This window comes from Rhipicephalus microplus, unplaced genomic scaffold (assembly GCF_043290135.1).
Source record: "Rhipicephalus microplus isolate Deutch F79 unplaced genomic scaffold, USDA_Rmic scaffold_62, whole genome shotgun sequence".
Classification (NCBI taxonomy): Eukaryota; Metazoa; Arthropoda; class Arachnida; order Ixodida; family Ixodidae; genus Rhipicephalus; species Rhipicephalus microplus.
Window position 1 is genome coordinate 1,618,129 of NW_027464635.1, and position 25,157 is coordinate 1,643,285.

The 25,157-nt window shown below is 46.4% G+C and overlaps 29 non-coding genes across 29 annotated transcripts; all 29 read right to left on the bottom strand.

Moving 5' to 3' along the window:
• Positions 1 to 1,010: 1,010 nt before the first annotated feature.
• On the bottom strand, positions 1,011 to 1,084 carry TRNAT-GGU (transfer RNA threonine (anticodon GGU)). Its single transcript has one exon. It is a non-coding gene; the product is annotated as a tRNA-Thr (tRNA).
• Positions 1,085 to 1,348: 264 nt separating this feature from the next.
• TRNAT-AGU (transfer RNA threonine (anticodon AGU)) lies at positions 1,349 to 1,422 on the bottom strand. Its single transcript has one exon. It is a non-coding gene; the product is annotated as a tRNA-Thr (tRNA).
• Positions 1,423 to 1,689: 267 nt separating this feature from the next.
• Positions 1,690 to 1,763, bottom strand: TRNAA-AGC (transfer RNA alanine (anticodon AGC)). The gene has a single exon. It is a non-coding gene; the product is annotated as a tRNA-Ala (tRNA).
• A 772-nt stretch (positions 1,764 to 2,535) lies between these two features.
• On the bottom strand, positions 2,536 to 2,609 carry TRNAT-AGU (transfer RNA threonine (anticodon AGU)). The gene has a single exon. It is a non-coding gene; the product is annotated as a tRNA-Thr (tRNA).
• Positions 2,610 to 4,907: 2,298 nt separating this feature from the next.
• On the bottom strand, positions 4,908 to 4,981 carry TRNAT-AGU (transfer RNA threonine (anticodon AGU)). Its single transcript has one exon. It is a non-coding gene; the product is annotated as a tRNA-Thr (tRNA).
• A 1,623-nt stretch (positions 4,982 to 6,604) lies between these two features.
• TRNAA-AGC (transfer RNA alanine (anticodon AGC)) lies at positions 6,605 to 6,678 on the bottom strand. Its single transcript has one exon. It is a non-coding gene; the product is annotated as a tRNA-Ala (tRNA).
• Positions 6,679 to 7,278: 600 nt separating this feature from the next.
• On the bottom strand, positions 7,279 to 7,352 carry TRNAT-AGU (transfer RNA threonine (anticodon AGU)). The gene has a single exon. It is a non-coding gene; the product is annotated as a tRNA-Thr (tRNA).
• Positions 7,353 to 7,616: 264 nt separating this feature from the next.
• Positions 7,617 to 7,690, bottom strand: TRNAT-AGU (transfer RNA threonine (anticodon AGU)). The gene has a single exon. It is a non-coding gene; the product is annotated as a tRNA-Thr (tRNA).
• A 1,623-nt stretch (positions 7,691 to 9,313) lies between these two features.
• On the bottom strand, positions 9,314 to 9,387 carry TRNAA-AGC (transfer RNA alanine (anticodon AGC)). The gene has a single exon. It is a non-coding gene; the product is annotated as a tRNA-Ala (tRNA).
• A 600-nt stretch (positions 9,388 to 9,987) lies between these two features.
• On the bottom strand, positions 9,988 to 10,061 carry TRNAT-AGU (transfer RNA threonine (anticodon AGU)). The gene has a single exon. It is a non-coding gene; the product is annotated as a tRNA-Thr (tRNA).
• A 771-nt stretch (positions 10,062 to 10,832) lies between these two features.
• On the bottom strand, positions 10,833 to 10,906 carry TRNAT-AGU (transfer RNA threonine (anticodon AGU)). The gene has a single exon. It is a non-coding gene; the product is annotated as a tRNA-Thr (tRNA).
• Positions 10,907 to 12,871: 1,965 nt separating this feature from the next.
• Positions 12,872 to 12,945, bottom strand: TRNAA-AGC (transfer RNA alanine (anticodon AGC)). The gene has a single exon. It is a non-coding gene; the product is annotated as a tRNA-Ala (tRNA).
• A 436-nt stretch (positions 12,946 to 13,381) lies between these two features.
• Positions 13,382 to 13,455, bottom strand: TRNAT-AGU (transfer RNA threonine (anticodon AGU)). The gene has a single exon. It is a non-coding gene; the product is annotated as a tRNA-Thr (tRNA).
• A 603-nt stretch (positions 13,456 to 14,058) lies between these two features.
• On the bottom strand, positions 14,059 to 14,132 carry TRNAT-AGU (transfer RNA threonine (anticodon AGU)). Its single transcript has one exon. It is a non-coding gene; the product is annotated as a tRNA-Thr (tRNA).
• A 438-nt stretch (positions 14,133 to 14,570) lies between these two features.
• Positions 14,571 to 14,644, bottom strand: TRNAA-AGC (transfer RNA alanine (anticodon AGC)). The gene has a single exon. It is a non-coding gene; the product is annotated as a tRNA-Ala (tRNA).
• Positions 14,645 to 16,101: 1,457 nt separating this feature from the next.
• On the bottom strand, positions 16,102 to 16,175 carry TRNAA-AGC (transfer RNA alanine (anticodon AGC)). The gene has a single exon. It is a non-coding gene; the product is annotated as a tRNA-Ala (tRNA).
• Positions 16,176 to 16,611: 436 nt separating this feature from the next.
• Positions 16,612 to 16,685, bottom strand: TRNAT-AGU (transfer RNA threonine (anticodon AGU)). Its single transcript has one exon. It is a non-coding gene; the product is annotated as a tRNA-Thr (tRNA).
• A 599-nt stretch (positions 16,686 to 17,284) lies between these two features.
• On the bottom strand, positions 17,285 to 17,358 carry TRNAT-AGU (transfer RNA threonine (anticodon AGU)). Its single transcript has one exon. It is a non-coding gene; the product is annotated as a tRNA-Thr (tRNA).
• Positions 17,359 to 17,795: 437 nt separating this feature from the next.
• Positions 17,796 to 17,869, bottom strand: TRNAA-AGC (transfer RNA alanine (anticodon AGC)). The gene has a single exon. It is a non-coding gene; the product is annotated as a tRNA-Ala (tRNA).
• A 1,451-nt stretch (positions 17,870 to 19,320) lies between these two features.
• Positions 19,321 to 19,394, bottom strand: TRNAT-AGU (transfer RNA threonine (anticodon AGU)). The gene has a single exon. It is a non-coding gene; the product is annotated as a tRNA-Thr (tRNA).
• A 942-nt stretch (positions 19,395 to 20,336) lies between these two features.
• On the bottom strand, positions 20,337 to 20,410 carry TRNAA-AGC (transfer RNA alanine (anticodon AGC)). The gene has a single exon. It is a non-coding gene; the product is annotated as a tRNA-Ala (tRNA).
• Positions 20,411 to 21,012: 602 nt separating this feature from the next.
• TRNAT-AGU (transfer RNA threonine (anticodon AGU)) lies at positions 21,013 to 21,086 on the bottom strand. Its single transcript has one exon. It is a non-coding gene; the product is annotated as a tRNA-Thr (tRNA).
• A 774-nt stretch (positions 21,087 to 21,860) lies between these two features.
• Positions 21,861 to 21,934, bottom strand: TRNAA-AGC (transfer RNA alanine (anticodon AGC)). Its single transcript has one exon. It is a non-coding gene; the product is annotated as a tRNA-Ala (tRNA).
• A 602-nt stretch (positions 21,935 to 22,536) lies between these two features.
• TRNAT-AGU (transfer RNA threonine (anticodon AGU)) lies at positions 22,537 to 22,610 on the bottom strand. Its single transcript has one exon. It is a non-coding gene; the product is annotated as a tRNA-Thr (tRNA).
• A 440-nt stretch (positions 22,611 to 23,050) lies between these two features.
• Positions 23,051 to 23,124, bottom strand: TRNAA-AGC (transfer RNA alanine (anticodon AGC)). The gene has a single exon. It is a non-coding gene; the product is annotated as a tRNA-Ala (tRNA).
• Positions 23,125 to 23,727: 603 nt separating this feature from the next.
• TRNAT-AGU (transfer RNA threonine (anticodon AGU)) lies at positions 23,728 to 23,801 on the bottom strand. Its single transcript has one exon. It is a non-coding gene; the product is annotated as a tRNA-Thr (tRNA).
• A 604-nt stretch (positions 23,802 to 24,405) lies between these two features.
• TRNAA-AGC (transfer RNA alanine (anticodon AGC)) lies at positions 24,406 to 24,479 on the bottom strand. Its single transcript has one exon. It is a non-coding gene; the product is annotated as a tRNA-Ala (tRNA).
• A 432-nt stretch (positions 24,480 to 24,911) lies between these two features.
• Positions 24,912 to 24,985, bottom strand: TRNAT-AGU (transfer RNA threonine (anticodon AGU)). The gene has a single exon. It is a non-coding gene; the product is annotated as a tRNA-Thr (tRNA).
• A 98-nt stretch (positions 24,986 to 25,083) lies between these two features.
• TRNAA-AGC (transfer RNA alanine (anticodon AGC)) lies at positions 25,084 to 25,157 on the bottom strand. The gene has a single exon. It is a non-coding gene; the product is annotated as a tRNA-Ala (tRNA).

Below are 25,157 nucleotides of genomic sequence, written 5' to 3' on the forward strand. Positions count from 1 at the left end.
CACCGGTGAGATTCGAACTCACGATCTCCGGTTTACTCGACAGGCGCTTTAACTAACTGGGCCACGGCGCCTGCGCAGCGTCTTGTTCAGGCAGTGACACCATCAGAAATATTTCGAACTAAACTTCGAAAACAAAAAATTTGAGAGACGTTTGTCTTGACTCTCGAGGCACAGGTGAGATTCGAACTCACGCTTTTCCTTTTACTAGACAGGCGCTTTACCTAACTAAGCCACAGCGCCTGCGAAGCGTCTTGTTCAGGCAGTGACACCATCAGAAGTATTTCGAACTAATCTTCGAAAACAAAGAACTAGAGAGACGTTTGTCTTGACTCTCGAGGCACCGGTGAGATTCGAACTCACGATCTCCGGTTTACTAGACAGGCGCTTTAACTAACTAAGCCACGGCGCTTGTGCAGCGTCTTGTTCAGGCAGTGACACCATCAGAAGTATTTCGAACTAAACTTCGAAAAAAAAAACTAGAGAGAGGTTTGTCTTGACTCTCGAGGCACCGGTGAGATTCGAACTCACGATCTCCTGTTAACTACACAGGCGCTTTAACCGACTAAGCCACGGCGCCTGCGCAGCGTCTTGTTCAGGCAGTGACACCATCAGAAGCATTTAGAACTAAACTTCGAAAACAAAAAACTAGACAGACGTTTGTCTTGACTCTCGTGGCACCGGTGAGATTCGAATTAATGATCTCCTGTTTACTAGACATGCGCTTTACCCAACTAAGCCACGGCGCCTGCGCAGCGTCTTGTTCAGGCAGTGACACCATCAGAAGTATTTCGAACTAAACTTCGAAAACAAAAAACTAGAGAACCGTTTGTCTTGACTCTTGAGGCACCGGTGAGATTCGAACTCACGATCTCCTGTTTACTAGACAGGCGCTTTAACTAACTAAGGCACGGCGCCTGCGCAGCGCCTTGTTCAGTCAGTGACACCATCAGAAGTATTTTGAACAAAACTTCGAAAACAAAAAACTAGAGAACCGTTTGTCTTGACTCTCGAGGCACCGGTGAGATTCGAACCCACGATTTCCTGTTTACCAGACAGGCGCTTTAACTAACTAAGCCACGGCGCCTGCCCAGCGCCTTGTTTAGTCAGTGACACTATCAGAGGTACTTCGAACAAAACTTCGAAAACAAAAAACTTCAGAGACGTTTGTCTTGACTCTCGAGGCACAGGTGAGATTCAAACTATCGATCTTCCTTTCACTAGACAGGCGCTTTAACTAACTAAGCCACAGTGCCTACGCAGCGTCTTGTTCAGGCAGTGACACCATCAGAATTATTTCGAACTAAACTTCGACAACAAAAAACTGGAGAGACGTTTGTCTTGACTCTCGAGGCACCGGTAAGATTCGAACTCATGACCTCCTGTTTACTAGACAGGCGCTTTAACCAACTAAGCCACGGCGCCTGCGCAGCGTCTTGTTCAGGCAGTGACACCATCAGAAGTAATTCGAACTGAACTTCGAAAACAAAAAAACTAGAGAGACGTTTGTCTTGACTCTCGAGGCACCGGTGAGATTCGAACTCACGATCTGCTGTTTACTAGACAGGCGCTTTAACCAACTAAGCCACGGCACTTGTGCAGCGTCTTGTTCAGGCAGTGACAGCATCAGAAGTATTTCGAACTAAACTTCGAAAACAAAAAAAACTAGACAGAGGTTAGTCTTGACTCTCGAGGCACCGGTGAGATTCGAACTCACGATATCCTGTTTGCTAGACAGGCGCTTTAACCAACTAAGCCAAGGCGCCTGCGCAGCGTCTTGTTCAGGCAGTGACACCATCAGAAATATTTCGAACTAAACTTCGAAAACCAAAAACTTGAGAGACGTTTGTCTTGACTCTCGAGGCACAGGTGAGATTCGAACTCACGCTTTTCCGTTTACTAGACAGGCGCTTTAACTAACTAAGCCACGGCACCTGCGCAGCGTCTTGTTCAGGCAGTGACACCATCAGAATTATTTCGAACTAAACTTCGAAAACAAAAAACAAGAGAGACGTTTGTCTTGACTCTCGAGGCACCGGTAAGATTCGAACTCACGATCTGCTGTTTACTAGACAGGCGCTTTAACCAACTAAGCCAAGGCGCCTGCGCAGCGTCTTGTTCAGGCAGTGACACCATCAGAAATATTTCGAAATAAACTTCGAAAACAAAAAACTTGAGAGACGTTTGTCTTGACTCTCGAGGCACAGGTGAGATTCGAACTCACGCTTTTCCTTTTACTAGACAGGCGCTTTAACTAACTAAGCCACGGCGCCTGCGCAGCGCCTTGTTCAGACAGTGACACCATCAGAAGTATTTCGAACTGAACTTCGAAAACAAAAAACTAGAGAGACGTTTGTCTTGACTCTCGAGGCACCGGTGAGATTCGAACTCACGATCTGCTGTTTACTAGACAGGCTCTTTAACCAACTAAGCCACGGCGCTTCTGCAGAGTCTTGTTCAGGCAGTGACACCATCAGAAGTATTTCGAACTAAACTTCGAAAACAAAAAAACTAGAGAGAGGTTTGTCTTGACTCTCGAGGCACCGGTGAGATTCGAACTCACGATCTCCTGTTTACTAGACAGGCGCTTTAACTAACTAAGCCACGGCGCCTGCGCAGCGTCTTGTTCAGGCAGTGACACCATCAGAAGTATATCGAACTAAACTTCGAAAACAAAAGTACTGAAAGTTGGGCGAGTTCGTACTCGATCATGACTTCATTGCGCAAACACGTACACGGACACAAGGAAAAGAGGCAAACAACACGAGCGCCCGTGTTGTTCGCCTCTTTTCCTTGTGTCCGTGTACGTGTTTGCGCAAAGAAGTCATGAAAGTTCGAAAACAAAAAACTAGAGAGACGTTAGTCTTGACTCCCGAGGCACCGGTGAGATTCAAACTCACGATCTCCTGTTTACTAGACAGGCGCGTTAACTAACTAATCCACGGCGCCTGCGCAGCGTCTTGTTCAGGCAGTGACACCATCAGAAGTATTTGGAACTAAACTTCAAAAACAAAAAACTAGAGATACTTTTGTCTTGACTCTCGAGGCACCGGTGAGATTCGAACTCATGATCTCCTGCTTACTAGACAGGCGCTTTAACCAACTAAGCCACGGCTCCTGCGCAGCGTCTTGTTCAGGAAGTGACGCGATCAGAAGTATTTCGAACTAAACTTCGAAAACAAAAAACTAGAGAGATGTTTGTCTTGACTCTCGAGGCACCTGTGAGATTCAAACTCATGATCTCCTGTTTACTAGACAGGCGCTTTAACCAACTAAGCCACAGCGCCTGCGCAGCGTCTTGTTCAGGCAGTGACACCATCAGAAGTACTTCGAAATAAACTTCGAAAACAAAAAACTAGAGAGAAGTTTGTCTTGACTCTCGAGGCACCGGTGAGATTCGAACTCACGATCTCTGGTTTACTAGACAGGAAATTTAACCAAATAAGCGACGGCGTCTGCGCAGCGTCTTGTTCAGGCAGTGACACCATTGGAAGTATTTCGAACAATACTTCGAAAACAAAAAAAATCAGAAGAGACGTTAGTCTTGACTCTCGAGGCACCGGTGAGATTCGAACTCACGATCTCCGGTTTACTAGACAGGCGCTTTAACTAACTAAGCCACGGCGCTTGTGCAGCGTCTTGTTCAGGCAGTGACACCATCAGAAGTATTTCGAACTAAACTTCGAAAACAAAAAACTAGAGAGAAGTTTGTCTTGACTCTCGAGGCAGAGGTGAGATTCAAACTATCGATCTGCCTTTCACTAGACAGGCGCTTTAACTAACTAAGCCACAGTGCCTACGCAGCGTCTTGTTCAGGCAGTGACATCATCAGAATTATTTCGAACTAAACTTCGACAACAAAAAACTGGAGAGACGTTTGTCTTGACTCTCGAGGCACCGGTAAGATTCGAACTCATGACCTCCTGTCTACTAGACAGGCGCTTTAACCAACTAAGCCACGGCGCCTGCGCAGCGTCTTGTTCAGGCAGTGACACCATCAGAAGTAATTCGAACTGAACTTCGAAAACAAAAAAACTAGAGAGACGTTTGTCTTGACTCTCGAGGCACCGGTGAGATTCGAACTCACGATCTGCTGTTTACTAGACAGGCGCTTTAACCAACTAAGCCACGGCGCTTGAGCAGCGTCTTGTTCAGGCAGTGACAGCATCAGAAGTATTTCGAACTAAACTTCGAAAAGAAAAAAAACTAGACAGAGGTTTGTCTTGACTCTCGAGGCACCGGTGAGATTCGAACTCACGATCTCCGGTTTACTAGACAGGAAATTTAACCAAATAAGCCACGGCGTCTGCGCAGCGTCTTGTTCAGGCAGTGACACCATTGGAAGTATTTCGAACAATACTTCGAAAACAAAAAACTAGAGAACCGTTTGTCTTGACTCTTGAGGCACCGGTGAGATTCGAACTCACGATCTCCTGTTTACTAGACAGGCGCTTTAACTAACTAAGGCACGGCGCCTGCGCAGCGCCTTGTTCAGTCAGTGACACCATCAGAAGTATTTCGAACAAAACTTCGAAAACAAAAAACTAGAGAACCGTTTGTCTTGACTCTCGAGGCACCGGTCAGATTCGAACCCACGATTTCCTGTTTACCAGACAGGCGCTTTAACTAACTAAGCCACGGCGCCTGCCCAGCGCCTTGTTCAGTCAGTGACACTATCAGAGGTACTTCGAACAAAACTTCGAAAACAAAAAACTTCAGAGACGTTTGTCTTGACTCTCGAGGCACCGGTGAGATTCGAACTCATGATCTGCTGCTTACTAGACAGGCTCTTTAACCAACTAAGCCACGGCGCTTCTGCAGAGTCTTGTTCAGGCAGTGACACCATCAGAAGTATTTCGAACTAAACTTCGAAAACAAAAAAACTAGAGAGAGGTTTGTCTTGACTCTCGAGGCACCGGTGAGATTCGAACTCACGATCTCCTGTTTACTAGACAGGCGCTTTAACTAACTAAGCCACGGCGCCTGCGCAGCGTCTTGTTCAGGCAGTGACACCATCAGAAGTATTTCGAACTAAACTTCGAAAACAAAAGTACTGAAAGTTGGGCGAGTTCGTACTCGATCATGACTTCATTGCGCAAACACGTACACGGACACAAGGAAAAGAGGCAAACAACACGAGCGCCCGTGTTGTTCGCCTCTTTTCCTTGTGTCCGTGTACGTGTTTGCGCAAAGAAGTCATGAAAGTTCGAAAACAAAAAACTAGAGAGACGTTAGTCTTGACTCCCGAGGCACCGGTGAGATTCAAACTCACGATCTCCTGTTTACTAGACAGGCGCGTTAACTAACTAATCCACGGCGCCTGCGCAGCGTCTTGTTCAGGCAGTGACACCATCAGAAGTACTTGGAACTAAACTTCGAAAACAAAAAAACTAGAGATACTTTTGTCTTGACTCTCGAGGCACCGGTGAGATTCGAACTCATGATCTCCTGCTTACTAGACAGGCGCTTTAACCAACTAAGCCACGGCTCCTGCGCAGCGTCTTGTTCAGGAAGTGACGCGATCAGAAGTATTTCGAACTAAACTTCGAAAACAAAAAACTAGAGAGATGTTTGTCTTGACTCTCGAGGCACCTGTGAGATTCAAACTCATGATCTCCTGTTTACTAGACAGGCGCTTTAACCAACTAAGCCACGGCGCCTGCGCAGCGTCTTGGTCAGGCAGTGACACCATCAGAAGTACTTCGAAATAGACTTCGAAAACAAAAAACTAGAGAGAAGTTTGTCTTGACTCTCGAGGCACCGGTGAGATTCGAACTCACGATCTCCGGTTTACTAGACAGGAAATTTAACCAAATAAGCGACGGCGTCTGCGCAGCGTCTTGTTCAGGCAGTGACACCATTGGAAGTATTTCGAACAATACTTCGAAAACAAAAAAAATCAGAAGAGACGTTAGTCTTGACTCTCGAGGCACCGGTGAGATTCGAACTCACGATCTCCGGTTTACTAGACAGGCGCTTTAACTAACTAAGCCACGGCGCTTGTGCAGCGTCTTGTTCAGGCAGTGACACCATCAGAAGTATTTCGAACTAAACTTCGAAAACAAAAAACTAGAGAGAAGTTTGTCTTGACTCTCGAGGCACAGGTGAGATTCAAACTATCGATCTGCCTTTCACTAGACAGGCGCTTTAACTAACTAAGCCACAGTGCCTACGCAGCGTCTTGTTCAGGCAGTGACATCATCAGAATTATTTCGAACTAAACTTCGACAACAAAAAACTGGAGAGACGTTTGTCTTGACTCTCGAGGCACCGGTAAGATTCGAACTCATGACCTCCTGTCTACTAGACAGGCGCTTTAACCAACTAAGCCACGGCGCCTGCGCAGCGTCTTGTTCAGGCAGTGACACCATCAGAAGTAATTCGAACTGAACTTCGAAAACAAAAAAACTAGAGAGACGTTTGTCTTGACTCTCGAGGCACCGGTGAGATTCGAACTCACGATCTCCGGTTTACTAGACAGGAAATTTAACCAAATAAGCGACGGCGTCTGCGCAGCGTCTTGTTCAGGCAGTGACACCATTGGAAGTATTTCGAACAATACTTCGAAAACAAAAAAAATCAGAAGAGACGTTAGTCTTGACTCTCGAGGCACCGGTGAGATTCGAACTCACGATCTCCTGTTTGCTAGACAGGCGCTTTAACCAACTAAGCCAAGGCGCCTGCGCAGCGTCTTGTTCAGGCAGTGACACCATCAGAAGTATTTCGAACTAATCATCGAAAACAAAGAACTAGAGAGACGTTTGTCTTGACTCTCGAGGCACCGGTGAGATTCGAACTCACGATCTCCGGTTTACTCGACAGGCGCTTTAACTAACTGGGCCACGGCGCCTGCGCAGCGTCTTGTTCAGGCAGTGACACCATCAGAAATATTTCGAACTAAACTTCGAAAACAAAAAATTTGAGAGACGTTTGTCTTGACTCTCGAGGCACAGGTGAGATTCGAACTCACGCTTTTCCTTTTACTAGACAGGCGCTTTACCTAACTAAGCCACAGCGCCTGCGCAGCGTCTTGTTCAGGCAGTGACACCATCAGAAGTATTTCGAACTAATCTTCGAAAACAAAGAACTAGAGAGACGTTTGTCTTGACTCTCGAGGCACCGGTGAGATTCGAACTCACGATCTCCGGTTTACTAGACAGGCGCTTTAACTAACTAAGCCACGGCGCTTGTGCAGCGTCTTGTTCAGGCAGTGACACCATCAGAAGTATTTCGAACTAAACTTCGAAAAAAAAACTAGAGAGAGGTTTGTCTTGACTCTCGAGGCACCGGTGAGATTCGAACTCACGATCTCCTGTTAACTAGACAGGCGCTTTAACCGACTAAGCCACGGTGCCTGCGCAGCGTCTTGTTCAGGCAGTGACACCATCAGAAGCATTTAGAACTAAACTTCGAAAACAAAAAACTAGACAGACGTTTGTCTTGACTCTCGTGGCACCGGTGAGATTCGAATTAATGATCTCCTGTTTACTAGACATGCGCTTTACCCAACTAAGCCACGGCGCCTGCGCAGCGTCTTGTTCAGGCAGTGACACCATCAGAAGTATTTCGAACTAAACTTCGAAAACAAAAAACTAGAGAACCGTTTGTCTTGACTCTTGAGGCACCGGTGAGATTCGAACTCACGATCTCCTGTTTACTAGACAGGCGCTTTAACTAACTAAGCCACGGCGCCTGCGCAGCGTCTTGTTCAGGCAGTGACACCATCAGAAGTATTTCGAACTAAACTTCGAAAACAAAAGTACTGAAAGTTGGGCGAGTTCGTACTCGATCATGACTTCATTGCGCAAACACGTACACGGACACAAGGAAAAGAGGCAAACAACACGAGCGCCCGTGTTGTTCGCCTCTTTTCCTTGTGTCCGTGTACGTGTTTGCGCAAAGAAGTCATGAAAGTTCGAAAACAAAAAACTAGAGAGACGTTAGTCTTGACTCCCGAGGCACCGGTGAGATTCAAACTCACGATCTCCTGTTTACTAGACAGGCGCGTTAACTAACTAATCCACGGCGCCTGCGCAGCGTCTTGTTCAGGCAGTGACACCATCAGAAGTACTTGGAACTAAACTTCGAAAACAAAAAAACTAGAGATACTTTTGTCTTGACTCTCGAGGCACCGGTGAGATTCGAACTCATGATCTCCTGCTTACTAGACAGGCGCTTTAACCAACTAAGCCACGGCTCCTGCGCAGCGTCTTGTTCAGGAAGTGACGCGATCAGAAGTATTTCGAACTAAACTTCGAAAACAAAAAACTAGAGAGATGTTTGTCTTGACTCTCGAGGCACCTGTGAGATTCAAACTCATGATCTCCTGTTTACTAGACAGGCGCTTTAACCAACTAAGCCACGGCGCCTGCGCAGCGTCTTGGTCAGGCAGTGACACCATCAGAAGTACTTCGAAATAGACTTCGAAAACAAAAAACTAGAGAGAAGTTTGTCTTGACTCTCGAGGCACCGGTGAGATTCGAACTCACGATCTCCGGTTTACTAGACAGGAAATTTAACCAAATAAGCGACGGCGTCTGCGCAGCGTCTTGTTCAGGCAGTGACACCATTGGAAGTATTTCGAACAATACTTCGAAAACAAAAAAAATCAGAAGAGACGTTAGTCTTGACTCTCGAGGCACCGGTGAGATTCGAACTCACGATCTCCGGTTTACTAGACAGGCGCTTTAACTAACTAAGCCACGGCGCTTGTGCAGCGTCTTGTTCAGGCAGTGACACCATCAGAAGTATTTCGAACTAAACTTCGAAAACAAAAAACTAGAGAGAAGTTTGTCTTGACTCTCGAGGCACAGGTGAGATTCAAACTATCGATCTGCCTTTCACTAGACAGGCGCTTTAACTAACTAAGCCACAGTGCCTACGCAGCGTCTTGTTCAGGCAGTGACATCATCAGAATTATTTCGAACTAAACTTCGACAACAAAAAACTGGAGAGACGTTTGTCTTGACTCTCGAGGCACCGGTAAGATTCGAACTCATGACCTCCCGTCTACTAGACAGGCGCTTTAACCAACTAAGCCACGGCGCCTGCGCAGCGTCTTGTTCAGGCAGTGACACCATCAGAAGTAATTCGAACTGAACTTCGAAAACAAAAAAACTAGAGAGACGTTTGTCTTGACTCTCGAGGCACCGGTGAGATTCGAACTCACGATCTCCGGTTTACTAGACAGGAAATTTAACCAAATAAGCGACGGCGTCTGCGCAGCGTCTTGTTCAGGCAGTGACACCATTGGAAGTATTTCGAACAATACTTCGAAAACAAAAAAAATCAGAAGAGACGTTAGTCTTGACTCTCGAGGCACCGGTGAGATTCGAACTCACGATCTCCTGTTTGCTAGACAGGCGCTTTAACCAACTAAGCCAAGGCGCCTGCGCAGCGTCTTGTTCAGGCAGTGACACCATCAGAAGTATTTCGAACTAATCATCGAAAACAAAGAACTAGAGAGACGTTTGTCTTGACTCTCGAGGCACCGGTGAGATTCGAACTCACGATCTCCGGTTTACTCGACAGGCGCTTTAACTAACTGGGCCACGGCGCCTGCGCAGCGTCTTGTTCAGGCAGTGACACCATCAGAAATATTTCGAACTAAACTTCGAAAACAAAAAATTTGAGAGACGTTTGTCTTGACTCTCGAGGCACAGGTGAGATTCGAACTCACGCTTTTCCTTTTACTAGACAGGCGCTTTACCTAACTAAGCCACAGCGCCTGCGCAGCGTCTTGTTCAGGCAGTGACACCATCAGAAGTATTTCGAACTAATCTTCGAAAACAAAGAACTAGAGAGACGTTTGTCTTGACTCTCGAGGCACCGGTGAGATTCGAACTCACGATCTCCGGTTTACTAGACAGGCGCTTTAACTAACTAAGCCACGGCGCTTGTGCAGCGTCTTGTTCAGGCAGTGACACCATCAGAAGTATTTCGAACTAAACTTCGAAAAAAAAACTAGAGAGAGGTTTGTCTTGACTCTCGAGGCACCGGTGAGATTCGAACTCACGATCTCCTGTTAACTAGACAGGCGCTTTAACCGACTAAGCCACGGTGCCTGCGCAGCGTCTTGTTCAGGCAGTGACACCATCAGAAGCATTTAGAACTAAACTTCGAAAACAAAAAACTAGACAGACGTTTGTCTTGACTCTCGTGGCACCGGTGAGATTCGAATTAATGATCTCCTGTTTACTAGACATGCGCTTTACCCAACTAAGCCACGGCGCCTGCGCAGCGTCTTGTTCAGGCAGTGACACCATCAGAAGTATTTCGAACTAAACTTCGAAAACAAAAAACTAGAGAACCGTTTGTCTTGACTCTTGAGGCACCGGTGAGATTCGAACTCACGATCTCCTGTTTACTAGACAGGCGCTTTAACTAACTAAGGCACGGCGCCTGCGCAGCGCCTTGTTCAGTCAGTGACACCATCAGAAGTATTTCGAACAAAACTTCGAAAACAAAAAACTAGAGAACCGTTTGTCTTGACTCTCGAGGCACCGGTCAGATTCGAACCCACGATTTCCTGTTTACCAGACAGGCGCTTTAACTAACTAAGCCACGGCGCCTGCCCAGCGCCTTGTTCAGTCAGTGACACTATCAGAGGTACTTCGAACAAAACTTCGAAAACAAAAAACTTCAGAGACGTTTGTCTTGACTCTCGAGGCACAGGTGAGATTCAAACTATCGATCTTCCTTTCACTAGACAGGCGCTTTAACTAACTAAGCCACAGTGCCTACGCAGCGTCTTGTTCAGGCAGTGACACCATCAGAATTATTTCGAACTAAACTTCGACAACAAAAAACTGGAGAGACGTTTGTCTTGACTCTCGAGGCACCGGTAAGATTCGAACTCATGACCTCCTGTTTACTAGACAGGCGCTTTAACCAACTAAGCCACGGCGCCTGCGCAGCGTCTTGTTCAGGCAGTGACACCATCAGAAGTAATTCGAACTGAACTTCGAAAACAAAAAAACTAGAGAGACGTTTGTCTTGACTCTCGAGGCACCGGTGAGATTCGAACTCACGATCTGCTGTTTACTAGACAGGCGCTTTAACCAACTAAGCCACGGCACTTGTGCAGCGTCTTGTTCAGGCAGTGACACCATCAGAAGTATTTCGAACTAAACTTCGAAAACAAAAGTACTGAAAGTTGGGCGAGTTCGTACTCGATCATGACTTCATTGCGCAAACACGTACACGGACACAAGCAAAAGAGGCAAACAACACGAGCGCCCGTGTTGTTCGCCTCTTTTCCTTGTGTCCGTGTACGTGTTTGCGCAAAGAAGTCATGAAAGTTCGAAAACAAAAAACTAGAGAGACGTTAGTCTTGACTCCCGAGGCACCGGTGAGATTCAAACTCACGATCTCCTGTTTACTAGACAGGCGCTTTAACCAACTAATCCACGGCGCCTGCGCAGCGTCTTGTTCAGGGGCAGTGACACCATCAGAAGTATTTGGAACTAAACTTCGAAAACAAAAAACTAGAGATACTTTTGTCTTGACTCTCGAGGCACCGGTGAGATTCGAACTCATGATCTCCTGCTTACTAGACAGGCGCTTTAACCAACTAAGCCACGGCTCCTGCGCAGCGTCTTGTTCAGGAAGTGACGCGATCAGAAGTATTTCGAACTAAACTTCGAAAACAAAAAACTAGAGAGATGTTTGTCTTGACTCTCGAGGCACCTGTGAGATTCAAACTCATGATCTCCTGTTTACTAGACAGGCGCTTTAACCAACTAAGCCACGGCGCCTGCGCAGCGTCTTGTTCAGGCAGTGACACCATCAGAAGTACTTCGAAATAGACTTCGAAAACAAAAAACTAGAGAGAAGTTTGTCTTGACTCTCGAGGCACCGGTGAGATTCGAACTCACGATCTCCGGTTTACTAGACAGGAAATTTAACCAAATAAGCGACGGCGTCTGCGCAGCGTCTTGTTCAGGCAGTGACACCATTGGAAGTATTTCGAACAATACTTCGAAAACAAAAAAAATCAGAAGAGACGTTAGTCTTGACTTTCGAGGCACCGGTGAGATTCGAACTCACGATCTCCGGTTTACTAGACAGGCGCTTTAACTAACTAAGCCACGGCGCTTGTGCAGCGTCTTGTTCAGGCAGTGACACCATCAGAAGTATTTCGAACTAAACTTCGAAAACAAAAAACTAGAGAGAAGTTTGTCTTGACTCTCGAGGCACAGGTGAGATTCAAACTATCGATCTGCCTTTCACTAGACAGGCGCTTTAACTAACTAAGCCACAGTGCCTACGCAGCGTCTTGTTCAGGCAGTGACATCATCAGAATTATTTCGAACTAAACTTCGACAACAAAAAACTGGAGAGACGTTTGTCTTGACTCTCGAGGCACCGGTAAGATTCGAACTCATGACCTCCTGTCTACTAGACAGGCGCTTTAACCAACTAAGCCACGGCGCCTGCGCAGCGTCTTGTTCAGGCAGTGACACCATCAGAAGTAATTCGAACTGAACTTCGAAAACAAAAAAACTAGAGAGACGTTTGTCTTGACTCTCGAGGCACCGGTGAGATCCGAACTCACGATCTGCTGTTTACTAGACAGGCGCTTTAACCAACTAAGCCACGGCGCTTGAGCAGCGTCTTGTTCAGGCAGTGACAGCATCAGAAGTATTTCGAACTAAACTTCGAAAACAAAAAAAACTAGACAGAGGTTTGTCTTGACTCTCGAGGCACCGGTGAGATTCGAACTCACGATCTCCGGTTTACTAGACAGGAAATTTAACCAAATAAGCCACGGCGTCTGCGCAGCGTCTTGTTCAGGCAGTGACACCATTGGAAGTATTTCGAACAATACTTCGAAAACAAAAAAAATCAGAAGAGACGTTAGTCTTGACTCTCGAGGCACCGGTGAGATTCGAACTCACGATCTCCTGTTTGCTAGACAGGCGCTTTAATCAACTAAGCCAAGGCGCCTGCGCAGCGTCTTGTTCAGGCAGTGACACCATCAGAAATATTTCGAACTAAACTTCGAAAACAAAAAACTTGAGAGACGTTTGTCTTGACTCTCGAGGCACAGGTGAGATTCGAACTCACGCTTTTCCTTTTACTAGACAGGCGCTTTAACTAACTAAGCCACAGCGCCTGCGCAGCGTCTTGTTCAGGCAGTGACACCATCAGAAGTAATTCGAACTGAACTTCGAAAACAAAAAAACTAGAGAGACGTTTGTCTTGACTCTCGAGTCACCGGTGAGATTCGAACTCACGATCTGCTGTTTACTAGACAGGCGCTTTAACCAACTAAGCCACGGCGCTTGTGCAGCGTCTTGTTCAGGCAGTGACAGCATCAGAAGTATTTCGAACTAAACTTCGAAAACAAAAAAAACTAGACAGAGGTTTGTCTTGACTCTCGAGGCACCGGTGAGATTCGAACTCACGATCTCCTGTTTACTAGACAGGCGCTTTAACCAACTAAGCCACGGCGCTTGTGCAGCGTCTTGTTCAGGCAGTGACACCATCAGAAGTATTTCGAACTAAACTTCGAGAACAAAAAACTTGAGAGACGTTTGTCTTGCTTCTCGAGGCACAGGTGAGATTCGAACTCACGATCTGCTGTTTACTAGACAGGCGCTTTAACCAACTAAGCCACGGCGCTTGTGCAGCGTCTTGTTCAGGCAGTGACAGCATCAGAAGTATTTCGAACTAAACTTCGAGAACAAAAATTTAGAGAGACGTTTGTCTTGACTCTAGAGGCACCGGTGAGATTCGAACTCACGATCTCCGGTTTACTAGACAGGCGCTTTAACTAACTAAGCCACGGCGCCTGCGCAGCGTCTTGTTCAGACAGTGACACCATCAGAAGTATTTCGAACTGAACTTCGAAAACAAAAAACTAGAGAGACGTTTGTCTTGACTCTCGACGCACCGGTGAGATTCGAACTCACGATCTGCTGTTTACTAGACAGGCTCTTTAACCAACTAAGCCACGGCGCTTCTGCAGCGTCTTGTTCAGGCAGTGACACCATCAGAAGTATTTCGAACTAAACTTCGAAAACAAAAAAACTAGAGAGAGGTTTGTCTTGACTCTCGAGGCACCAGTGAGATTCGAACTCACGATCTCCTGTTTACTAGACAGGCGCTTTAACTAACTAAGCCACGGCGCCTGCGCAGCATTTTGTTCAGGCAGTGACACCATCGGAAGTATTTCGAACTAAACTTCGAAAACAAAAGTACTGAATGTGGGGCGAGTTCGTACTCGATCATGACGTCTTTGCGCAAACACGTACACAGACACAAGGAAAAGAGGCAAACAACACGGGCGCCCGTGTTGTTTGCCTATTTTCCTTGTGTCCGTGTACGTGTTTGCGCAAAGAAGTCATGAATGTTCGAAAACAAGAAACTAGAGAGACGTTAGTCTTGACTCCCGAGGCACCGGTGAGATTCAAACTCATGATCTCCTGTTTACTAGACAGGCGCTTTAACCAAATAAGCCACGGCGTCTGCGCAGCTTCTTGTTCAGGCAGTGACACCATTGGAAGTATTTCGAACAATACTTCGAAAGCAAAAAAAAAACTCAGAAGAGACGTTACTCTTGACTCTCGAGGCACCGGTGAGATTCGAACTCACGATCTCCTGTTTGCTAGACAGGCGCTTTAACCAACTAAGCCAAGGCGCCTGCGCAGCGTCTTGTTCAGGCAGTGACACCATCACAAGTATTTAGAACTAAACTTCGAAAACAAAAAACTACAGAAAAGTTTGTCTTGACTCTCGTGGCACCGGTGAGATTCGAACTCATGATCTCCTGTTTACTAGACATGCGCTTTAAACAACTAAGCCACGGCACCTGCGCAGCGTCGTGTTCAGGCAGTGACACCATCAGAAGTATTTGGAACTAAACTTCGAAAACAAAAAACTAGAGATACGTTTGTCTTGACTCTCGAGGCACCGGTGAGATTCGAACTCATGATCTCGTGTTTACTAGACAGGCGCTTTAAGCAACTAAGCCACGGCGCCTGCACAGCGTCTTGTTCAGGAAGTGACGCGATCAGAAGTATTTCGAACTAAACTTCGAAAACAAAAAACTAGAGAGATGTTTGTCTTGACTCTCGAGGCACCTGTGAGATTCAAACTCATGATCTCCTGTTTACTAGACAGGCGCTTTAACCAACTAAGCCACGGCGCCTGCGCAGCGTCTTGTTCAGGCAGTGACAGCATCAGAAGTATTTCGAACTAAACTTCGAAAACAAAAAAAACTAGACAGAGGTTTGTCTTGACTCTCGAGGCACCGGTGAGATTCGAACTCACGATCTCCGGTTTACTAGACAGGCGCTTTAATTAACTAAGCCACGGCGCTTGTGCAGCGTCTTGTTCAGGCAGTGACACCATCAGAAGTATTTCGAACTAAACTTCGAAAACAAAAAACTAGAGAGAAGTTTGTCTTGACTCTCGAGGCACAGGTGAGATTCAAACTATCGATCTGCCTTTCACTAGACAGGCGCTTTAACTAACTAAGCCACAGTGCCTACGCAGCGTCTTGTTCAGGCAGTGACATCATCAGAATTATTTCGAACTAAACTTCGACAACAAAAAACTGGAGAGACGTTTGTCTTGACTCTCGAGGCACCGGTAAGATTCGAACTCATGACCTCCTGTCTACTAGACAGGCGCTTTAACCAACTAAGCCACGGCGCCTGCGCAGCGTCTTGTTCAGGCAGTGACACCATCAGAAGTAATTCGAACTGAACTTCGAAAACAAAAAAACTAGAGAGACGTTTGTCTTGACTCTCGAGGCACCGGTGAGATTCGAACTCACGATCTGCTGTTTACTAGACAGGCGCTTTAACCAACTAAGCCACGGCGCTTGAGCAGCGTCTTGTTCAGGCAGTGACAGCATCAGAAGTATTTCGAACTAAACTTCGAAAACAAAAAAAAACTAGACAGAGGTTTGTCTTGACTCTCGAGGCACCGGTGAGATTCGAACTCACGATCTCCGGTTTACTAGACAGGAAATTTAACCAAATAAGCCACGGCGTCTGCGCAGCGTCTTGTTCAGGCAGTGACACCATTGGAAGTATTTCGAACAATACTTCGAAAACAAAAAAAAATCAGAAGAGACGTTAGTCTTGACTCTCGAGGCACCGGTGAGATTCGAACTCACGATCTCCTGTTTGCTAGACAGGCGCTTTAATCAACTAAGCCAAGGCGCCTGCGCAGCGTCTTGTTCAGGCAGTGACACCATCAGAAATATTTCGAACTAAACTTCGAAAACAAAAAACTTGAGAGACGTTTGTCTTGACTCTCAAGGCACAGGTGAGATTCGAACTCACGCTTTTCCTTTTACTAGACAGGCGCTTTAACTAACTAAGCCACAGCGCCTGCGCAGCGTCTTGTTCAGGCAGTGACACCATCAGAAGTAATTCGAACTCAACTTCGAAAACAAAAAAACTAGAGAGACGTTTGTCTTGACTCTCGAGTCACCGGTGAGATTCGAACTCACGATCTGCTGTTTACTAGACAGGCGCTTTAACCAACTAAGCCACGGCGCTTGTGCAGCGTCTTGTTCAGGCAGTGACAGCATCAGAAGTATTTCGAACTAAACTTCGAAAACAAAAAAAACTAGACAGAGGTTTGTCTTGACTCTCGAGGCACCGGTGAGATTCGAACTCACGATCTCCTGTTTACTAGACAGGCGCTTTAACCAACTAAGCCACGGCGCTTGTGCAGCGTCTTGTTCAGGCAGTGACACCATCAGAAGTATTTCGAACTAAACTTCGAGAACAAAAAACTTGAGAGACGTTTGTCTTGCTTCTCGAGGCACAGGTGAGATTCGAACTCACGATCTGCTGTTTACTAGACAGGCGCTTTAACCAACTAAGCCACGGCGCTTGTGCAGCGTCTTGTTCAGGCAGTGACAGCATCAGAAGTATTTCGAACTAAACTTCGAGAACAAAAATTTAGAGAGACGTTTGTCTTGACTCTAGAGGCACCGGTGAGATTCGAACTCACGATCTCCGGTTTACTAGACAGGCGCTTTAACTAAGCCACGGCGCCTGCGCAGCGTCTTGTTCAGACAGTGACACCATCAGAAGTATTTCGAACTGAACTTCGAAAACAAAAAACTAGAGAGACGTTTGTCTTGACTCTCGACGCACCGGTGAGATTCGAACTCACGATCTGCTGTTTACTAGACAGGCTCTTTAACCAACTAAGCCACGGCGCTTCTGCAGCGTCTTGTTCAGGCAGTGACACCATCAGAAGTATTTCGAACTAAACTTCGAAAACAAAAAAACTAGAGAGAGGTTTGTCTTGACTCTCGAGGCACCAGTGAGATTCGAACTCACGATCTCCTGTTTACTAGACAGGCGCTTTAACTAACTAAGCCACGGCGCCTGCGCAGCATTTTGTTCAGGCAGTGACACCATCGGAAGTATTTCGAACTAAACTTCGAAAACAAAAGTACTGAATGTGGGGCGAGTTCGTACTCGATCATGACGTCTTTGCGCAAACACGTACACAGACACAAGGAAAAGAGGCAAACAACACGGGCGCCCGTGTTGTTTGCCTATTTTCCTTGTGTCCGTGTACGTGTTTGCGCAAAGAAGTCATGAATGTTCGAAAACAAGAAACTAGAGAGACGTTAGTCTTGACTCCCGAGGCACCGGTGAGATTCAAACTCATGATCTCCTGTTTACTAGACAGGCGCTTTAACCAAATAAGCCACGGCGTCTGCGCAGCTTCTTGTTCAGGCAGTGACACCATTGGAAGTATTTCGAACAATACTTCGAAAGCAAAAAAAAACTCAGAAGAGACGTTACTCTTGACTCTCGAGGCACCGGTGAGATTCGAACTCACGATCTCCTGTTTGCTAGACAGGCGCTTTAACCAACTAAGCCAAGGCGCCTGCGCAGCGTCTTGTTCAGGCAGTGACACCATCACAAGTATTTAGAACTAAACTTCGAAAACAAAAAACTACAGAAAAGTTTGTCTTGACTCTCGTGGCACCGGTGAGATTCGAACTCATGATCTCCTGTTTACTAGACATGCGCTTTAAACAACTAAGCCACGGCACCTGCGCAGCGTCGTGTTCAGGCAGTGACACCATCAGAAGTATTTGGAACTAAACTTCGAAAACAAAAAACTAGAGATACGTTTGTCTTGACTCTCGAGGCACCGGTGAGATTCGAACTCATGATCTCGTGTTTACTAGACAGGCGCTTTAAGCAACTAAGCCACGGCGCCTGCACAGCGTCTTGTTCAGGAAGTGACGCGATCAGAAGTATTTCGAACTAAACTTCGAAAACAAAAAACTAGAGAGATGTTTGTCTTGACTCTCGAGGCACCTGTGAGATTCAAACTCATGATCTCCTGTTTACTAGACAGGCGCTTTAACCAACTAAGCCACGGCGCCTGCGCAGCGTCTTGTTCAGGCAGTGACGCGATCAGAAGTATTTCGAACTAAACTTCGAAAACAAAAAACTAGAGAGATGTTTGTCTTGACTCTCGAGGCACCTGTGAGATTCAAACTCATGATCTCCTGTTTACTAGACAGGCGCTTTAACCAACTAAGCCACGGCGCCTGCGCAGCGTCTTGTTCAGGCAGTGACACCATCAGAAGTACTTCGAAATAAACTTCGAAAACAAAAAACTAGAGAGAAGTTTGTCTTGACTCTCGAGGCACCGGTGAGATTCGAACTCACGATCTCCGGTTTACTAGACAGGAAATTTAACCAAATAAGCCACAGCGTCTGCGCAGCGTCTTGTTCAGGCAGTGACAGCATCAGAAGTATTTCGAACTAAACTTCGAAAACAAAAAAAACTAGACAGAGGTTAGTCTTGACTCTCGAGGCACCGGTGAGATTCGAACTCATGATCTCCGGTTTACTAGACAGGAAATTTAACCAAATAAGCCACGGCGTCTGCGCAGCGTCTTGTTCAGGCAGTGACACAATCAGAATTATTTCGAACTAAACTTCGACAACAAAAAACTGGAGAGACGTTTGTCTTGACTCTCGAGGCACCGGTGAGATTCGAACTCACGATCTCCGGTTTACATGACAGGCGCTTTAACTAACTAAGCCACGGCGCCTGCGCAGCGCCTTGTTCAGACAGTGACACCATCAGAAGTATTTCGAACTGAACTTCGAAAACAAAAAACTACAGAGACGTTTGTCTTGACTCTCGAGGCACTGGTGAGATTCGAACTCACGATCTGCTGTTTACTAGACAGGCTCTTTAAGCAACTAAGCCACGGCGCTTCTGCAGAGTCTTGTTCAGGCAGTGACACCATCAGAAGTATTTCGAACTAAACTTCGAAAACAAAAAAAACTGGAGAGAGGTTTGTCTTGACTCTCGAGGCACCGGTGAGATTCGAACTCACGATCTCCTGTTTACTAGACAGGCGCTTTAACTAACTAAGCCACGGCGCCTGCGCAGCGTTTTGTTCAGGCAGTGACACCATCAGAAGTATTTCGAACTAAACTTCGAAAACAAAAGTACTGAAAGTTGGGCGAGTTCGTACTCGATCATGACTTCATTGCGCAAACACGTACACGGACACAAGGAAAAGAGGCAAACAACACGAGCGCCCGTGTTGTTCGCCTCTTTTCCTTGTGTCCGTGTACGTGTTTGCGCAAAGAAATCATGAATGTTCGAAAACAAAAAACTAGAGAGACGTTAGTCTTGACTCCCGAGGCACCGGTGAGATTCAAACTCACGATCTCCTGTTTACTAGACAGGCGCGTTAACTAACTAATTCACGGCGCCTGCGCAGCGTCTTGTTCAGGCAGTGACACCATCAGAAGTATTTGGAACTAAACTTCGAAAACAAAAAACTAGAGATACGTTTGTCTTGACTCTCGAGGCACCGGTGAGATTCGAACTCATGATCTCCTGCTTACTAGACAGGCGCTTTAACCAACTAAGCCACGGCTCCTGCGCAGCGTCTTGTTCAGGAAGTGACGCGATCAGAAGTATTTCGAACTAAACTTCGAAAACAAAAAACTAGAGAGATGTTTGTCTTGACTCTCGAGGCACCTGTGAGATTCAAACTCATGATCTCCTGTTTACTAGACAGGCGCTTTAACCAACTAAGCCACGGCGCCTGCGCAGCGTCTTGTTCAGGCAGTGACACCATCAGAAGTACTTCGAAATAAACTTCGAAAACAAAAAACTAGAGAGAAGTTTGTCTTGACTCTCGAGGCACCGGTGAGATTCGAACTCACGATCTCCGGTTTACTAGACAGGAAATTTAACCATATAAGCGACGGCGTCTGCGCAGCGTCTTGTTCAGGCAGTGACACCATTGGAAGTATTTCGAACAATACTTCGAAAACAAAAAAAATCAGAAGAGACGTTAGTCTTGACTCTCGAGGCACCGGTGAGATTCGAACTCACGATCTCCTGTTTGCTAGACAGGCGCTTTAACCAACTAAGCCAAGGCGCCTGCGCAGCGTCTTGTTCAGGCAGTGACACCATCAGAAGTATTTCGAACTAATCTTCGAAAACAAAGAACTAGAGAGACGTTTGTCTTGACTCTCGAGGCACCGGTGAGATTCGAACTCACGATCTCCGGTTTACTAGACAGGCGCTTTAACTAACTAGGCCACGGCGCCTGCGCAGCGTCTTGTTCAGGCAGTGACACCATCAGAAATATTTCGAACTAAACTTCGAAATCAAAAAATTTGAGAGACGTTTGTCTTGACTCTCGAGGCACAGGTGAGATTCGAACTCACGCTTTTCCTTTTACTAGACAGGCGCTTTAACTAACTAAGCCACGGCGCCTGCGCAGCGTCTTGTTCAGGCAGTGACACCATCAGAAGTATTTCGAACTAATCTTCGAAAACAAAGAACTAGAGAGACGTTTGTCTTGACTCTCGAGGCACCGGTGAGATTCGAACTCACGATCTCCGGTTTACTAGACAGGCGCTTTAACTAACTAAGCCACGGCGCTTGTGCAGCGTCTTGTTCAGGCAGTGACACCATCAGAAGTATTTCGAACTAAACTTCGAAAACAAAAAACTAGAGAGAGGTTTGTCTTGACTCTCGAGGCACCGGTGAGATTCGAACTCACGATCTCCTGTTAACTAGACAGGCGCTTTAACCGACTAAGCCACGGCGCCTGCGCAGCGTCTTGTTTAGGCAGTGACACCATCAGAAGCATTTAGAACTAAACTTCGAAAACAAAAAACTAGACAGACGTTTGTCTTGACTCTCGTGGCACCGGTGATATTCGAATTAATGATCTCCTGTTTACTAGACATGCGCTTTAACCAACTAAGCCACGGCGCCTGCGCAGCGTCTTGTTCAGGCAGTGACACCATCAGAAGTATTTCGAACTAAACTTCGAAAACAAAAAACTAGAGAACCGTTTGTCTTGACTCTTGAGACACCGGTGAGATTCGAACTCACGATCTCCTGTTTACTAGACAGGCGCTTTAACTAACTAAGGCACGGCGCCTGCGCAGCGCCTTGTTCAGTCAGTGACACCATCAGAAGTATTTCGAACAAAACTTCGAAAACAAAAAACTAGAGAACCGTTTGTCTTGACTCTCGAGGCACCGGTGAGATTCGAACCCACGATTTCCTGTTTACTAGACAGGCGCTTTAACTAACTAAGCCACGGCGCCTGCCCAGCGCCTTGTTCAGTCAGTGACACTATCAGAGGTACTTCGAAATAAACTTCGAAAACAAAAAACTAGAGAGAAGTTTGTCTTGACTCTCGAGGCACCGGTGAGATTTGAACTCACGATCTCCGGTTTACTAGACAGGAAATTTAACCAAATAAGCGACGGCGTCTGCGCAGCGTCTTGTTCAGGCAGTGACACCATTGGAAGTATTTCGAACAATACTTCGAAAACAAAAAAAATCAGAAGAGACGTTAGTCTTGACTCTCGAGGCACCGGTGAGATTCGAACTCACGATCTCCTGTTTGCTAGACAGGCGCTTTAACCAACTAAGCCAAGGCGCCTGCGCAGCGTCTTGTTCAGGCAGTGACACCATCAGAAGTATTTCGAACTAATCTTCGAAAACAAAGAACTAGAGAGACGTTTGTCTTGACTCTCGAGGCACCGGTGAGATTCGAACTCACGATCTCCGGTTTACTAGACAGGCGCTTTAACTAACTAGGCCACGGCGCCTGCGCAGCGTCTTGTTCAGGCAGTGACACCATCAGAAATATTTCGAACTAAACTTCGAAAACAAAAAATTTGAGAGACGTTTGTCTTGACTCTCGAGGCACAGGTGAGATTCGAACTCACGCTTTTCCTTTTACTAGACAGGCGCTTTAACTAACTAAGCCACGGCGCCTGCGCAGCGTCTTGTTCAGGCAGTGACACCATCAGAAGTATTTCGAACTAATCTTCGAAAACAAAAAACTTCAGAGACGTTTGTCTTGACTCTCGAGGCACAGGTGAGATTCAAACTATCGATCTTCCTTTCACTAGACAGGCGCTTTAACTAACTAAGCCACAGTGCCTACGCAGCGTCTTGTTCAGGCAGTGACACCATCAGAATTATTTCGAACTAAACTTCGACAACAAAAAACTGGAGAGACGTTTGTCTTGACTCTCGAGGCACCGGTAAGATTCGAACTCATGACCTCCTGTTTACTAGACAGGCGCTTTAACCAACTAAGCCACGGCGCCTGCGCAGCGTCTTGTTCAGGCAGTGACACCATCAGAAGTAATTCGAACTGAACTTCGAAAACAAAAAAAACTAGAGAGACGTTTGTCTTGACTCTCGAGGCACCGGTGAGATTCGAACTCACGATCTGCTGTTTACTAGACAGGCGCTTTAACCAACTAAGCCACGGCACTTGGGCAGCGTCTTGTTCAGGCAGTGACAGCATCAGAAGTATTTCGAACTAAACTTCGAAAACAAAAAAAACTACACAGAGGTTAGTCTTGACTCTCGAGGCACCGGTGAGATTCGAACTCACGATCTCCGGTTTACTAGACAGGAAATTTAACCAAATAAGCCAAGGCGTCTGCGCAGCGTCTTGTTCAGGCAGTGACACCATTGGAAGTATTTCGAACAATACTTCGAAAACAAAAAAAAACAGAAGAGACGTTAGTCTTGACTCTCGAGGCACCGGTGAGATTCGAACTCACGATCTCCTGTTTGCTAGACAGGCGCTTTAACCAACTAAGCCAAGGCGCCTGCGCAGCGTCTTGTTCAGGCAGTGACACCATCAGAAATATTTCGAACTACACTTCGAAAACAAAAAACTTGAGAGACGTTTGTCTTGACTCTCGAGGCACAGGTGAGATTCGAACTCACGCTTTTCCTTTTACTAGACAGGCGCTTTAACTAACTAAGCCACAGCGCCTGCGCAGCGTCTTGTTCAGGCAGTGACACAATCAGAATTATTTCGAACTAAACTTCGACAACAAAAAACTGGAGAGACGTTTGTCTTGACTCTCGAGGCACCGGTGAGATTCTAACTCACGATCTCCGGTTTACATGACAGGCGCTTTAACTAACTAAGCCACGGCGCCTGCGCAGCGCCTTGTTCAGACAGTGACACCATCAGAAGTATTTCGAACTGAACTTCGAAAACAAAAAACTAGAGAGACGTTTGTCTTGACTCTCGAGGCACCGGTGAGATTCGAACTCACGATCTGCTGTTTACTAGACAGGCTCTTTAACCAACTAAGCCACGGCGCTTCTGCAGAGTCTTGTTCAGGCAGTGACACCATCAGAAGTATTTCGAACTAAACTTCGAAAACAAAAAAACTAGAGAGAGGTTTGTCTTGACTCTCGAGGCACCGGTGAGATTCGAACTCACGATCTCCTGTTTACTAGACAGGCGCTTTAACTAACTAAGCCACGGCGCCTGCGCAGCGTTTTGTTCAGGCAGTGACACCATCAGAAGTGTTTCGAACTAAACTTCGAAAACAAAAGTACTGAAAGTTGGGCGAGTTCGTACTCGATCATGACTTCATTGCGCAAACACGTACACGGACACAAGGAAAAGAGGCAAACAACACGAGCGCCCGTGTTGTTCGCCTCTTTTCCTTGTGTCCGTGTACGTGTTTGCGCAAAGAAGTCATGAATGTTCGAAAACAAAAAACTAGAGAGACGTTAGTCTTGACTCCCGAGGCACCGGTGAGATTCAAACTCACGATCTCCTGTTTACTAGACAGGCGCGTTAACTAACTAATCCACGGCGCCTGCGCAGCGCCTTGTTCAGGCAGTGACACCATCAGAAGTACTTCGAAATAAACTTCGAAAACAAAAAACTAGAGAGAAGTTTGTCTTGACTCTCGAGGCACCGGTGAGATTCGAACTCACGATCTCCGGTTTACTAGACAGGAAATTTAACCAAATAAGCGACGGCGTCTGCGCAGCGTCTTGTTCAGGCAGTGACACCATTGGAAGTATTTCGAACAATACTTCGAAAACAAAAAAAATCAGAAGAGACGTTAGTCTTGACTCTCGAGGCACCGGTGAGATTCGAACTCACGATCTCCTGTTTGCTAGACAGGCGCTTAAACCAACTAAGCCAAGGCGCCTGCGCAGCGTCTTGTTCAGGCAGTGACACCATCAGAAGTATTTCGAACTAATCTTCGAAAACAAAGAACTAGAGAGACGTTTGTCTTGACTCTCGAGGCACAGGTGAGATTCGAACTCACGCTTTTCCTTTTACTAGACAGGCGCTTTAACTAACTAAGCCACAGCGCCTGCGCAGCGTCTTGTTCAGGCAGTGACACCATCAGAATTATTTCGAACTATACTTCGAAAACAAAAAACTAGAGAGACGTTTGTCTTGACTCTCGAGGCACCAGTGAGATTCGAACTCATGATCTCCTGTTTACTAGAAAGGCGCTTTAACCAACTAAGCCACGGCGCCTGCGCGGCGTCTTGTTCAGGCAGTGACACCATCAGAAAAATTTCGAAATAAACTACGAAAACATAAAGTAGAGAGACGTTTGTCTTGACTCTCGAGGCACCGGTGAGATTCGAACTCACGATCTCCAGTTTACTAGACAGGCGCTTTAACCAAATAAGCCACGGTGCCTGCGCAGCGTCTTGTTCAGGCAGTGACACCATTAGAAGTATTTTGAACAATACTTCGAAAACAAAAAAAAACTAGAGATCCGTTAGTCTTGATTCTCGAGGCACCGGTGAGATTCGAACTCACGATCTCCTGTTTGCTAGACAGGCGCTTTAACCAACTAAGCCACGGCGCC